The sequence below is a fragment of the Ictalurus punctatus genome, chromosome 16, assembly GCF_001660625.3.
Source record: "Ictalurus punctatus breed USDA103 chromosome 16, Coco_2.0, whole genome shotgun sequence".
In the NCBI taxonomy this organism is placed as follows: Eukaryota; Metazoa; Chordata; class Actinopteri; order Siluriformes; family Ictaluridae; genus Ictalurus; species Ictalurus punctatus.
In genome coordinates, this window is record NC_030431.2 from 19053493 (window position 1) to 19066257 (window position 12765).

The window sequence follows — 12765 nt, forward strand, 5'->3', positions numbered from 1 at the left end:
AAACAGAGACAGAGAAATGCAGGCAGAGAGAGAGATATGGATACAGAGACAGACAGACAGGCAGAGAGAGAGAGAGAGAGAGAGAGAGAGAGAGAGAGAGAGAGAGAGAGAGAGAGAGAGAGAGAGGCAGAGACAGAGATAGAAAACAAGAGAGAAAGAGATGCAGCACCACATATACATAGAGAGAGAGACAGCGAGAGAAAGAGAGAGAGAGAGAGACAGACACACAGACAGACAGGGATAGAAAGACATAGACAGAGACAGACAGGCAGAGAGAGTGTGAGAGCTAGAGAGAGAGAAAGAGAGAGAGAGAAAGAGAGAGAGAATCTGCATTTGAATATATCCAGATTCTGTGCAGGGCTTTTGGAGATTATTGCCAATTGAGTTTAATTAACATCTGATACCTCCGTGTTCCCTGTTATGAAATGCTAATTCCTGCTTGTCTGTTGATACTGTAGACTGTCTGCTGTGTCCTGGCCGTGTAGGCAAAACTGAATTGAACCATATGGCTTCATAAATGCCTACACTATTAGCCATAGAATATTTAATCAGGGTTACACCTACACCAACAGCTTTTGGTATTAACAATTACTGCATATTAAGATATTAATTTACTCAAGTAGCATACTCTAAAGTGCTTGTCAGACTACAAATGAAGTAAAAGGCACATAATGTAAGTATAGTACTGTGATTTATAATTACATATAGTATAGATTATGTTCAAATTAATTGTATCATTATAAATCATTCATTCATTCATTCATTCATTCATTTTCCTTCCGCTTGTCCTAGTGATTGTTGCAGTGTGTTATAAATTATGATGTTAGTTTCAGCCTGTCTCTGCCTTGTAAAGATGTATTACCTAATAAATCTAATCTCATGAAATTGAGTGAGGGTGTGCTGGCTCAATTTCCTACAACAAACGTCATAGGAAAATCTATGAACACTACCTCTGGCCAAACCTTGTCCTTAATCTTCAATTTTGCCATTTGTGTGAACTTGAACTGTCACCTGCACTGTGTTGTTGAGGTTTACTTGCAAGTAACAAAATATTCGATATTGTATGTCAATAAAATCAAGTAACATTATCCTTAATAAGACAACTGCTGGGTTATCATCCCGCTCATTATAGTAGGTGAGTGAAAAAATGGCTGCATCACATCACCCTGTTGATCTTTTCATAAAACAGCATGCTCCATTGAGTTTTACTCCTTACTTGTTATCCCTCGTATTATCCATGTCAGATTCAAATCCTTTGTCTATTAGACATGTTACCAAGTGGTATTTGGGAGGCATGCATGCCTTTAGTACACACACACACACACACACACACCCACACCCACACACAAGCACACACGTACTGTATATACGACACAGATGAAGGCATAGACTGTAATGTATACAACTGCAGTGCGATTTCCTCCTTTAGCTGGAAATATTTTTTGTGTCTGCTTTTTAGTAAACATTTAGCCTTTATTGTCCTTGCTAAACAATATCAGTGCAAATATTTTTCCTGTGAGCAAAGTGGAGGATGAAGGCCTGGGAGAGTGGGCTAATAATAATAATGAGTGTAGCTTGAAAGCTTGCCTAGAGGAGAGAAACACATTTCAGCAACTGGCAGTGTTGCCATACTGGACTGTTTTTCCCTACTGGAATATTTCAATCATAATAGTTTAGAGAAATGGCTGAGTGCTGATTAATACAATGATACATTTCACAAAAACAAGCATCCAATGCATGTAAGTATCTATGTATATATCTATACAGTCTTGACTGATCACAAGGTATTGTATCGCATTGCATTGTTCTGTATCTGAGACATAATACTGGAAATGCATAAACATAAATAAGAAAATGGCAACACATTTTTACATAGAATAACATTCTAGATAATATAGAATTAACATAGAATAGCAAACAAATAAATTATTTAATACACTATATGGCTAAAAGTATGTCTCCACCTGACCATCACACTCATATGTGGGTCTTCCCCAAACTGTTGCCACAAATTTGGAAGCACACAATTGTATAGGATGTCTTTGTAAGCTGTAGAATTAAGATTTCCCTTCACTGGAACTAAAGGACTCAAACCTGTTTCATCATGACAATTCCCCTGTGCACAAAGCGAGGGCCATAAAGGCATGGTCTCTTGTCTCTTGTGTTCCCAGATGAGTGGAGGCTGTTATAACAGCAAATGGGCCATAAAGTTTGTGTTAATGCACATGGTTTTGTAATATGGGTGTGATTGTAAGGTGTTGGGGTACTTAGAACGTTTGCCTCACACTTCCGGGGTTGGGGGTTCGAATCCCTCCTCCACCCTGTGTGCGCGGAGCTTGCATGTTCTCCCAAAGGGTTTCCTCTGGGTGCTCCGGTTTCCTCCCCCAGTCCAAAGACATGTGTTGTAGGTTGATTGGCATTTCCAAATTGTCCATGGTGTGTGACTGGATGTGTGAAGGTGTGCGTGATTGTGCCCTGTGATGGGTTGACAACCTCTCCATGATGTCCCCTGCAATTCTGGCTCCCCCTGTAATCCTGTGAAGGATATATGATACAAAAACTGGATGGATGGTCCGATGTCCACATACATTTGGCCATATTGTGTATCTGTACTCTTTCTACTGGCATGTTTTTGGGTGGTGGGAGGAATATGTACAGGAACTGCACACAAACCATAACCCGATTTAGGATCAAACCCTGGACCTGTGAGGTAGTAATGCTACCCATGGCACCACTGTGCCTCCCTGTCTAAATGAATCACAATGCTTTCAGGGAAACATCTTTTTGATGTGTGAGCTGATTGTTAGTGTGCATGGTAAGATTGTGTTTCAGGAAGCATGGCAGGCACGGCCCTATCACAAACATATGTGATAAGAGTATAATGCAGGTAAGAGTGATGGAGGGAGCCTCATGGAACAAGGGTGATCCTAGGTGATACTATATCATATAAAAATGTGTTTTTTGGTGGTTTTCTACACCACAAAATGTTCGTAGATAATTAAATTGCACAGTTAAATAAAATTTGCATCCTACAATGGGCCCTCCTGCTGCACACATGCCTCTCCCCTATAACACTGGTGATCCCTTATCATGATAAATGGAAATGAGCGTTCTTCACAAGAAAATAGACAGCAGGCACAATAGCAATGGGATGACTATTATAGTTGTCGATGAACCTTTGTAGCACCTTTTTCTTAATAATCCTTCAAATATTTATATATATATAAATAAATAAAATGTTATGTTCATTTGTGAATTAAAAGGTAGAGTAAGATTTCATGAAACACTTTCATACACAGCTGGACGAAGAAGCACAGCTGCTGGCCAAAAATATATATATGTAAATATTTTTTAATGGCAATGAACCGTTCGAGAGCCGAAAGAGTCGGAATCGGCTCCTATTGATGAGCTGAGTCAAATGATTTGACTCACTGAAATGATCCGGAATTCCCTTAACAAGGAAATCAGCTCGAAAGCTCGCGCTTGTGGTTATATTAATCCCGAGCGCCCCCTAAAGGCTGGAACACACGGTTAATCCGTCTACGTGTGTGTGCGCGCGTATCCTATCGAGTTCTCCTGAGCGGTTGTTTTGGCCTGACGGTTCTCCTGGAGCTTTGAGGAGGTTGGATAGAAATTAGCAGTTGGCAGGATACAGAGGCGTCTTGGAATATCCGTAACAAAATAAAAGGTAAACAACGACTGCTTTTCTTTCTTTTTTATTTTTAAAGTACTCGTTTAATCCTTTGGGGAGAAACTCGCTGTCTTGGAGGTCATTTAATGAGAGAAACGACAACTTCCAGGTTGTTCCAGGAGCTTTTCCAAGTTCACTCAACTTTTGCCGAACGTTATAAATTAACGAGCGAACTGAAATTCCCAGGGTGAGGTTTGTGTTATGGGAAAAGCTCGTTTATTTGTAAAGTTTCTTTCCCCCTTCTTTATTTTATTTTGTGGTGGACTGTCTCATTGTTTATCTGTAAACAAGAGAAAATATGTTTGTCTTGTTTGTTTGTCCTCTGGACAGTTTTATTAGCATTGGCTAGGTTTGCTTATGTGTAAAAGGATTAGTTGTTATTTTTACTTGTGTTGTGATAAATGTCAACTTTGACCACACAGTGTTTTGCAGTTTTGTGTCACTTTGTGGGTTTTGTGATATGTTAAGCTCTTGGTGTTATTCAGGGAAGTTATTCTAGTGATACACTGCTTTTCTTTGAGAAGAGAATGTATCACCTTATTGCAAAACTTTCCTATTCATGGTCAACTTCATCACCATAGTAACTCCTGTCAGCTGACAATAACTGCCAAATAAACATACTTTAGTCAGGGTAACGTCAGCAAATTAAGTTATTTCTGACACAAGCATTCATTCATTTACTTACTGACTGGTGTTTATCCAAAGTCCAGTTCATTATCATTGTACATATTGCATAGTGAACCCTGTTAAAAAAATTCTAATGGTTTCCACTACAAATGCCATTGCAAACCATCAGCTAACCTCAGCTAACCATTAAAACCATTACCATTACTGGTCCTTATTGGAATCCATTAGACATAACACGCCATCAATAGAAGGCAACCGATTTCCAGTAGAGACCCACAGGCAGCATTACAGTTTCTATTAAAATTAATATTAATACAAATTCCCATTATAACCATTAAAACCATTACAAATTCTTTGAAGGTTTCTATTTGGGTTTTTTTCAGCAGGGAAATTAAGTAATGAGCCCTTCAGTGCTACATTACTCATAAATATAAATGTTCTATTAAATTAATAGCAAAGAAAAACACAAATACTGTAGTTTGTCTATCTTACAATATTACTGCAATGGTATAAATATAACACCACAAACATTAAAAGAGCTATTATTCACTAATGCAGAAGTCTTAAGTAAAGAATAAAACACAATATGGCATGCTTTTTATAGAAAAATCATCAACATCGGTCTAATGGTGTAACGCGGTGCAAAGTAGAATTACTGTCACCGTCCTGTAACAGGACGTCCTGCAGTGCTTTATTCCTCTTATACCACAATAATGTTCCAATGATGACAATTTTAATTTTGGACAAATAAATGTCAGAAACTGGAAAGTGCAAACTGTCCTGAAGACTTTCCCGTGGCAGAAAACGCACTGCCCATGACAAAGCACTGACACTGGAGACTCCTTCTGGAAATGTTACATAAACATCTCCTTAAAGAAAGCTTCATATGAGTGGGAATACGTTTTTATACCAGAGTGCGGTTTAATTCTCAAATCTGATTGGTCAGAAGGGGTGTGTTATTTTTGTGTAACAGCGTGACTCAGACAATAGTTCTGTAACATGAACGATGTGATAATATTAATGCACTTGTTCTAATACGTTATTGTTTCGGATGCACCACACAATCTAAGACTAATAATAAATGGATATATATATATATATATATATATATATATATATACACACACACACACACACACACACAAACACACACATACATACATATATATATATATATATATATATATATATATATATATATATATATATATATATATATATATATATATATATTATATCTTCCATAATGAAAAATGTCTCAAAGCAAAATATCAAAGCCCATGAAATGTGTGATGTGTCGTTCATTAATAAATGAAGTATTGTAATCTTTTGGCAAATTTCTGTAGTATAAGCATAATAACACACGCCAGAACAAGGTCTGTTGTGTGTTATTCCTTTCTTCTTTGTTAATTAACATGTTTTTTAAATCCATTTGTGATTAGAATTCGATTATGCAGATTGTCCACTATACAGGCTTGTGTGCATTAGCTTTTACTATAGAAACAATAACATACCTTAATGAACACATTAATATAAACCTGTGGTTTGAATTACAGCCGGCACTACTGTCAGAGCACCTTCTGACCAATCAGATTTGAGAATTAAACATCGATGTGTTATTAAGTGCAGAAAGGCTGGCGTGGCGACTGAAAGTAATAAACGATTAATAATCCACTAATAAAAGAGAGTACAGGAGCTGACAAAAGTGCAAATTCCTTTAAATTGTGTCTACATTTATTTTTAAAAAAAAATACATTTTGATATTTGCTCAAGATGGTCTCTATAAATAAATTAGTTTCCAAAAAAAAGGTACTAAACTGTACTTTTCAGGGTATAGGTACTTGTCACTGTCATCAGGATATGTCCTCTGTAGCTTCAGTATGAGAAACAAGAGGATCTTTGAAGCACGTTTTGGCTGGAAATTTCACATTTGAATAATTTGTACCATTGGGAACAGAAATGTACTTGTACAATACTTTTTTGAAAGTGGTACACGATGCTTGAGATACATATCAGCTAGGGCTCCACTATAAGTAAGAAATAAATCACTCTGTTATAGGGAAATAATCAGGGACAGGGTTGTGTGATCCGTTACCCCGCAAACTTGATTACTTTGTCTGCTTATGGGTTAGGGTTAACACTTTTGACCAGGCACAAGTGCTAATCTGCTGGCTATAAGCATTTCCTGACATGTTAGCTACATTAACCTTGTAACTTTATTGTAATGAAATACGTACACATATTTCACATAAACATATCTAGACTGATCAGCTACAGTCAGCTCGGGTAAGTGGCAAAAATGGGTGAAGATGTGGGAATTTTTAAAAATAAAATTGTAATATTAATATTAACCCTGATATATTGTGGCAATTATAGTGATATTACAAAGGAAATATTGGCACATTTATATTGTAACAAGTGTCTAACTGCAGTTATATAATGTTTTTAACGTGGCTAGTATTTTGTAGCTCTCCTTAAATTATTAGTTGTATAAAGTTATTTCTGTTTGAAATCACACAATTACTGAATAAATATTTTAAATAATGTTGAAAATAATTCCCACTTTCATCATTCTGCCCCCGAGCACAAAACAGTTGTATTTTGCTAACATCATGAAGAACAGAACCCGTGCTTACAAAGGCACTGTCGGAAAGGTCGCACCCGTTATATTTCACGCCTGTCCAGTCGCAGCGCTTCATGCCCCACGGCTGCTTGCTTACGTTTCTGAGATGCTTGGCTGCTGGCGCACGCAGCTGTTACCATAGTTTCCTCTTCGTATGTGTGTGTGTATGAGAGAGAGATGATGATGATGATGATGATGATGTCAGCGTGCCATCCCCCTCGCTCTCTCTCTCTCTCTCTTCCTCTTCTCTCTCCATCTCGCTCATCCTCTTGACTCAGTGGTAGCGGAGAAGCAGCTGTCCTCTTGTCTCTCACCAGAGCTCGTTCTGCGCTACGTTACGAGCAGGTAGGCAGCTTGACAAGGGTCTTGCAGTTTTCTGGATGCTCTTGGACTTGTTTCCGTTTGGTTGTACACTGTGTAAGCCTGTGTGTTTGGGTTTGCTTTAAAATATCTGATATGTGTTTGAAATTGAATAAGAAATTGTGTATACAGGGCTGAGCGTGTGTGAAAGGTTGGTGAAGAGAGGGATAGCTCCTAATTCAGAGTCTCAGGGACATCTTTGGGAAAACTCAGCTGTTTGCTGGATGTTCTCAGAGCTGTGTGCTAGAGAGACAGGGGTGGGGGAGCTGTGGGGATCAATAGAAATGGCTGTTTTTTTTTCTCGTTTTTTTTTTTTTTTTTTTTTTTTAAATTGCTCTTATGTGCGTTTCTTGGCCACCATTTGCAAAATAGATTGCATCCCTTTGCAGTTGCGTGCACAGCCATTAAAATCAAACTTATCATTTTGATTTCGGGTGAAAGTGCTTTCCTCGCCGGCGGTAGTATGTGCGATACGTGGGAACAATTACAAATTGAGCAATAACTCTCTATTTCGTAATATGATCTGGATCATTTTTAGAAAGATTCCAGTTTGTATTCTTCACACTGTATTCAGTACTGAAGTTCTGTTTGCTTTTAACCAAAACTCATCGTGATGACAAAATGTCTAAAGATAAACATAACAGTGCGAGTTAAGGTTTTTATGGGCTGTTTTTATGCACTTTTTGCTTTATATTGTGCCTAATTAATAACACAAGCCGATATGTCTTTGGTAGTTTTAAGTACGTAGTGTTTGCCTTTGGGCTCGTAATCACGCATCTGAGCCTGACTTCAGGAATTATGAGATAATAAAACGTGTAACTCTTCTGCTATAGTGTTTTATTCTGTGGGGTATTGATTTTAATGGGTAGAGAATCAATTTGTGGTTCCTATTTCTGAATCTTTATCTTTAGAGACCATCTGTTACTGTCTGTTCGTTAAAATGGACTGTAAAATAGTGATGAGTTGGCCAAAATGAGGCAGGTCTACCAGGTTTTTTTTTTTTTTGTATTTGTGTTATTTAAAGCTTAATTGTTTCAGGTTAAACTGTCAGTTTGTTGAATGATTCATTTGGTAAATAAAAGTGAATCAAATCACACCTACGATATGACTACAGCTTCATTAAGGGAAATGAGGATCTCTGGAATCCAATGTTTAATTTCAGTATCGATACTATGACATTATAAGTTATTTATTTATTTTTTTCCTGATTGAAGGTTGTATCACAGTAGAGAGGTTTTTGGGTTTTTTTTTTTTTTGCACAAGAGCTATGTTCTTCTGTTTCCTCTTGTTTACTAGTTAAACAGTGTGATCCTGATACTGATCCTGATACTAAAGCCTTGCTTTATCTCATAAAGTACACAATGATTTTTTTTTTTTTCCATCGGCTCCCATGCTTCCTGCATGTGTCACAGTGAGGCTGGTGTCATGTTGGCATATGGACAGGTCCTGCTGTTGGAGTGGCATCTCCGCCCCCAGAGCTGCTCTGCAAACACAGAGGCTCCTCATCTCTCTCTCTCTCTCTCTCTCTCTCTCGCCTCCTCCCTGCTCAGCCTTTGGCGCATGGCTTGCCTTCGCCTCTGTGCTCTCTGCGTTTCATCCTCTTGGCTCAGTGGAGCTGCATTGGTGCAGTGGGACAGAATGATTTCCAGCACTCATTTATTTTAACGATCATATGCGGCGGACAATTGGGGAAATTCCAGCCATTCCACATTCCACAGTAAATTCCTCAAATTAAAACCGAAACACATGTTTCTATAAAGCTGTAACAGACGAATGGAGTTGTTTCTACAGTGACTGAATGAGCACTCCTCATACAGCTGGGCTCTTAAGTCTTGGAGATTAGGTGGACACAATACAGTAATTGTTCAATATGTAAAAACAACCGTCTCCCAGCGCCAGTGTGAATGAGCAGGGGGACCAGGGTGGGCTGTTGTGTTGCTGCGTGATGAATGGATGTTGTGGGGAAAAGGCCTTATTTACAAAGCCGAGGCCAGGTGGGCCGGCACGCTGTCAGTCTTGTGAAGCGGCAGGGATGCGCAGGAAAAAGCCGGCGGAAAGAGTTCAAACTAAACCACATCCATGCCTACAGCACTCAGTCGAGCACGTAATGTAGAAAGTGCTCAAGATGCTGTGCTTGTCAGTGGAGTGATTTATAAAGCTGTGATATTGTGGGAAAGATGCACTGGAAAGTGTAAAGTCTTACATGCACATGCTTGTGTGTTCAAAAGCGCTGCTGACCTTAAATAATAGCATTATTTGTATGGAGTAATTATGTAATTGCATACTTATTGATTGAGCATAATTATATGCACAGGTTGTTTATCTACCTGAATCCTTTGTATTATATTTTATAGAAGAGTGAAAGCTGAAGCTAGTCCATCACGTTATTAAACAAGTGGAACTCAATACCAGTGGCATCGACAGGCCTCTGCTGCCAACAAGTCTACGCGTTCTTGTTCCTAATTTTTATACTATAACTAACTATTTCAGACATTTGACCCTGCTGTGACCTTGAACCCGTTTGGATCGACTCCAAAAGCAGTTCATCTGCAGGTTACAATCATCAGTAAGGAGTAACATGTAAAAAAACTGTGCTGGTATACAAAAATAATGCACAGTGGCGTGGTGTGATGTATAGAAACAATAACATATTAGAAACGATAACGTATTAGAACTAGCGCAGTAATATAAACCTGTCATACCTGTTACAGCTGGAGCCACTGTCCGAGCCGTGCCGTTATGCAGAAATAGTGCACACCTCCTGACCAATCAGATTTGAACATTCAGCCACGCTGTACTATAATTCCATATAAATCCTAAAAATATTCAACCACTCGTCCTTGAGTTATCATACTAGCAAAAAGCTTGGACGGATGCACAGACAACCTGAAAACATAATGCCTCCACCACCTAGTGGCAGAGACATAAAAAAGTTAAACGGTCACAAACTATTTTGTTCAGCAGAAATCAGCACAAACAAATCATACAAATTTGGATTTATTTTTGCTTTCTTTTTGAGTTGAATGGGGTTTTATTCACCGTCATGACACTCTTGCCCGTGTGGACTTGACTATAGTTTTAACGCTTAGATGATTGGGATCGATGTGGCGATTGAAATGAATCAACTATCCTGAATCCATTGCTATTGAATACGAACCTATTATTAATGATAATTATCAAAACGTTCTGTATTATCAAAAAAGGAGAGAACTAGTGTGTGAAGAATCATTCATGTTTTTAAACTGATGTGTAAATTGGCTAGCAACATAATTTGAATGTAACTCTTGTATCTTATGTAAATAATCCTTCTCTACGTGATTATCATTCACAAATTAACAATAAGCATATCCCAAATGAACAAAGTCGGTCACATTTCTACCGGTGGCTGCTATCATATCACAACACGTTCAGTGATCTCATCAAATATCAAATCATTGCTTTATGACAATCAAAATCGTGTTGTACCGTGTGGAAGCCTGAGGTTTACTGTTTACTGTTTACTGTTGCTCTTGTTGACAGTAAAAATCTGAATGCAAACAGGATTATTTTTACCTGAATTATAGTGTTTGGGTGAGTGTAATTGCAATTGTTATTCGTTTTTTAGCATGGCAGAATCATGCCATTAATTTACGTTATTTTTAAAAAAAAAATTTGCAGTTGAATTTGAATTATATCTCTGCTTGTCAGCACTTAGCAATTAGCATTTCATAATTGGCATTAGGATTTGAATGAAACTGAACAGAGCCTAACATTCACTGAGTGAGGAAGGCACATTTAGCTAGCAAATTAACAATTAATACACCTTAGGCAGACCTTTACCTCATGTGATCTTTGCAGGAAGCCTAGACAAGTTTAGACAAAATGTTTTTACATTATTTTGGATATACATATTTTGCAGTTTTTTTTTAATAGAAATACCCAATCTTGGTTAAAAATAAATAAAATCAGACAATCACACAACGTTTAAAAAAAAAAAAACCCCAGCAGAAGCAGTGTGTTTACAGCACAAACAAATAACCTGCATTTTATTTAATAGATTTTTGCGTAAGTGCCAGGGTGCTGTGTGTGAGCAAACTGAAACGAAGGCACTACCATGTTTACGTAAAGTCATCCACTTTGTTAGGGACACGTGTACACCTGCACATTCATGCAGTCATGTAATCATCCAACCATGTGGCAGCAGTGCAATGCAAAACTGCACAGTTTCATTAACTGCTGATTTTCACACATAACAGTCTCTGGATTTTACACAGAATGCTGTGAAAAACAAAAAACGTCCTGTAAGCAGAGGGTCTGCAGGCTGAAACATGTTGTTGATGAGAGAGATCAGAGGAGAATGACCAGACTGGTCTGAGCTGCCTGGAAGTCTATAGTTATTCAAATAAGCAACTGTGCTGAGCAGAAAAACATCTCAGAACACAACAAATCAAGCCTTGAGGTGGATGGACTACAACAGCCGAAGACCACGTCACGTTCCACTCCTGTCATCCAAGAACAAGAATCTGAGGCTAACATGAGCACAGACTCGCCGAAACTAGACAGCTAAAGAGTGGAAAAAGACCAACTGATTATTTTCTAACCTTCAACTGTCCAGTTTCGGTGAGGCGGTGCTCATGTTAACCTCAGATACTTGCTCTTGGCTGGCAGGAGTAGAACCTGATGTGGTATTCTTACCACGCTTGTAAAGAGTGATTATTTCACTTACTATAGACTTCCTGTCAGTTCAAACCAATCTCGACATTTTCCTCTGAACTCTATTATCAACAGGGCGTTTCCACCCACAGAGCTGTCACTCACTCTGTGTTTTTTGTTTTTCACACCACCAGTTTCTTTAAACTTCCATTACTCCATTACCAGTGAGAAAACCCACCGTCGGTTCTTTTCACAGTACAGGGAGAAGTATATGGAGTTGTTGTGCATGGCGATTGCACATACACTATAGATATATGTGGATGTAGAATTTGCTAGGGAGATCGGTTGCTCAGCGACTAATCGTCGGAAGGTTGTGAGTTCAAATGCCAGCCCTGCCAAGCTGCCCCTGTTGGGCCCTTGAGCAAGGCCCTTAACCCTCAACTGCTCAGTTGTATAAGTGAGATAATTGTAAGTCGCTCTGGATAAAGGCGTGTGCCAAATGTAATTTAATGTAATGTTAAATAACACTGGAGTATTCCTTTTCTTTCCTACAGTGCAGTTGAGAAGATTATTTCAGTGATCAGTCTTTTACCTACAGAGGCTATTTTTCCAGTCCCATTCTCCTGAACACTCCCCTGACACACAGATCATTTTTTCTGAGATTTGTTTAACTGAGTTGTCCCTCGTTTACGTGAGGCTGCTGAACAGAACAAGGCCGTTGGTCTAAACTCTGAAATCCGTCAGGCAATCCCATCAGCCCCTGCGGCTCGCGCCCTCTCAGCAGAAGCTGGGATATTGACCTTCAGCTAGAAATCAAAGTTAACAGCTGACG

The 12765-nt window shown here is 38.6% G+C and overlaps 1 protein-coding gene across 3 annotated transcripts in view; it reads left to right on the forward strand.

The window, feature by feature from the left end:
* Positions 1-3532: 3532 nt before the first annotated feature.
* pam (peptidylglycine alpha-amidating monooxygenase) overlaps positions 3533-12765 on the forward strand; it is an 81178-nt gene continuing 71945 nt past the window's right edge. For 2 of the 3 annotated variants that reach the window (XM_017489705.3, XM_017489707.3), the window contains exon 1: positions 3533-3688. The gene's annotated coding sequence lies outside the window, so the exon portion shown is untranslated. Of the gene's footprint in view, positions 3689-7174; positions 7287-12765 lie in introns of those variants that run through there. The other variant, XM_017489706.3, reaches the window with a different exon arrangement.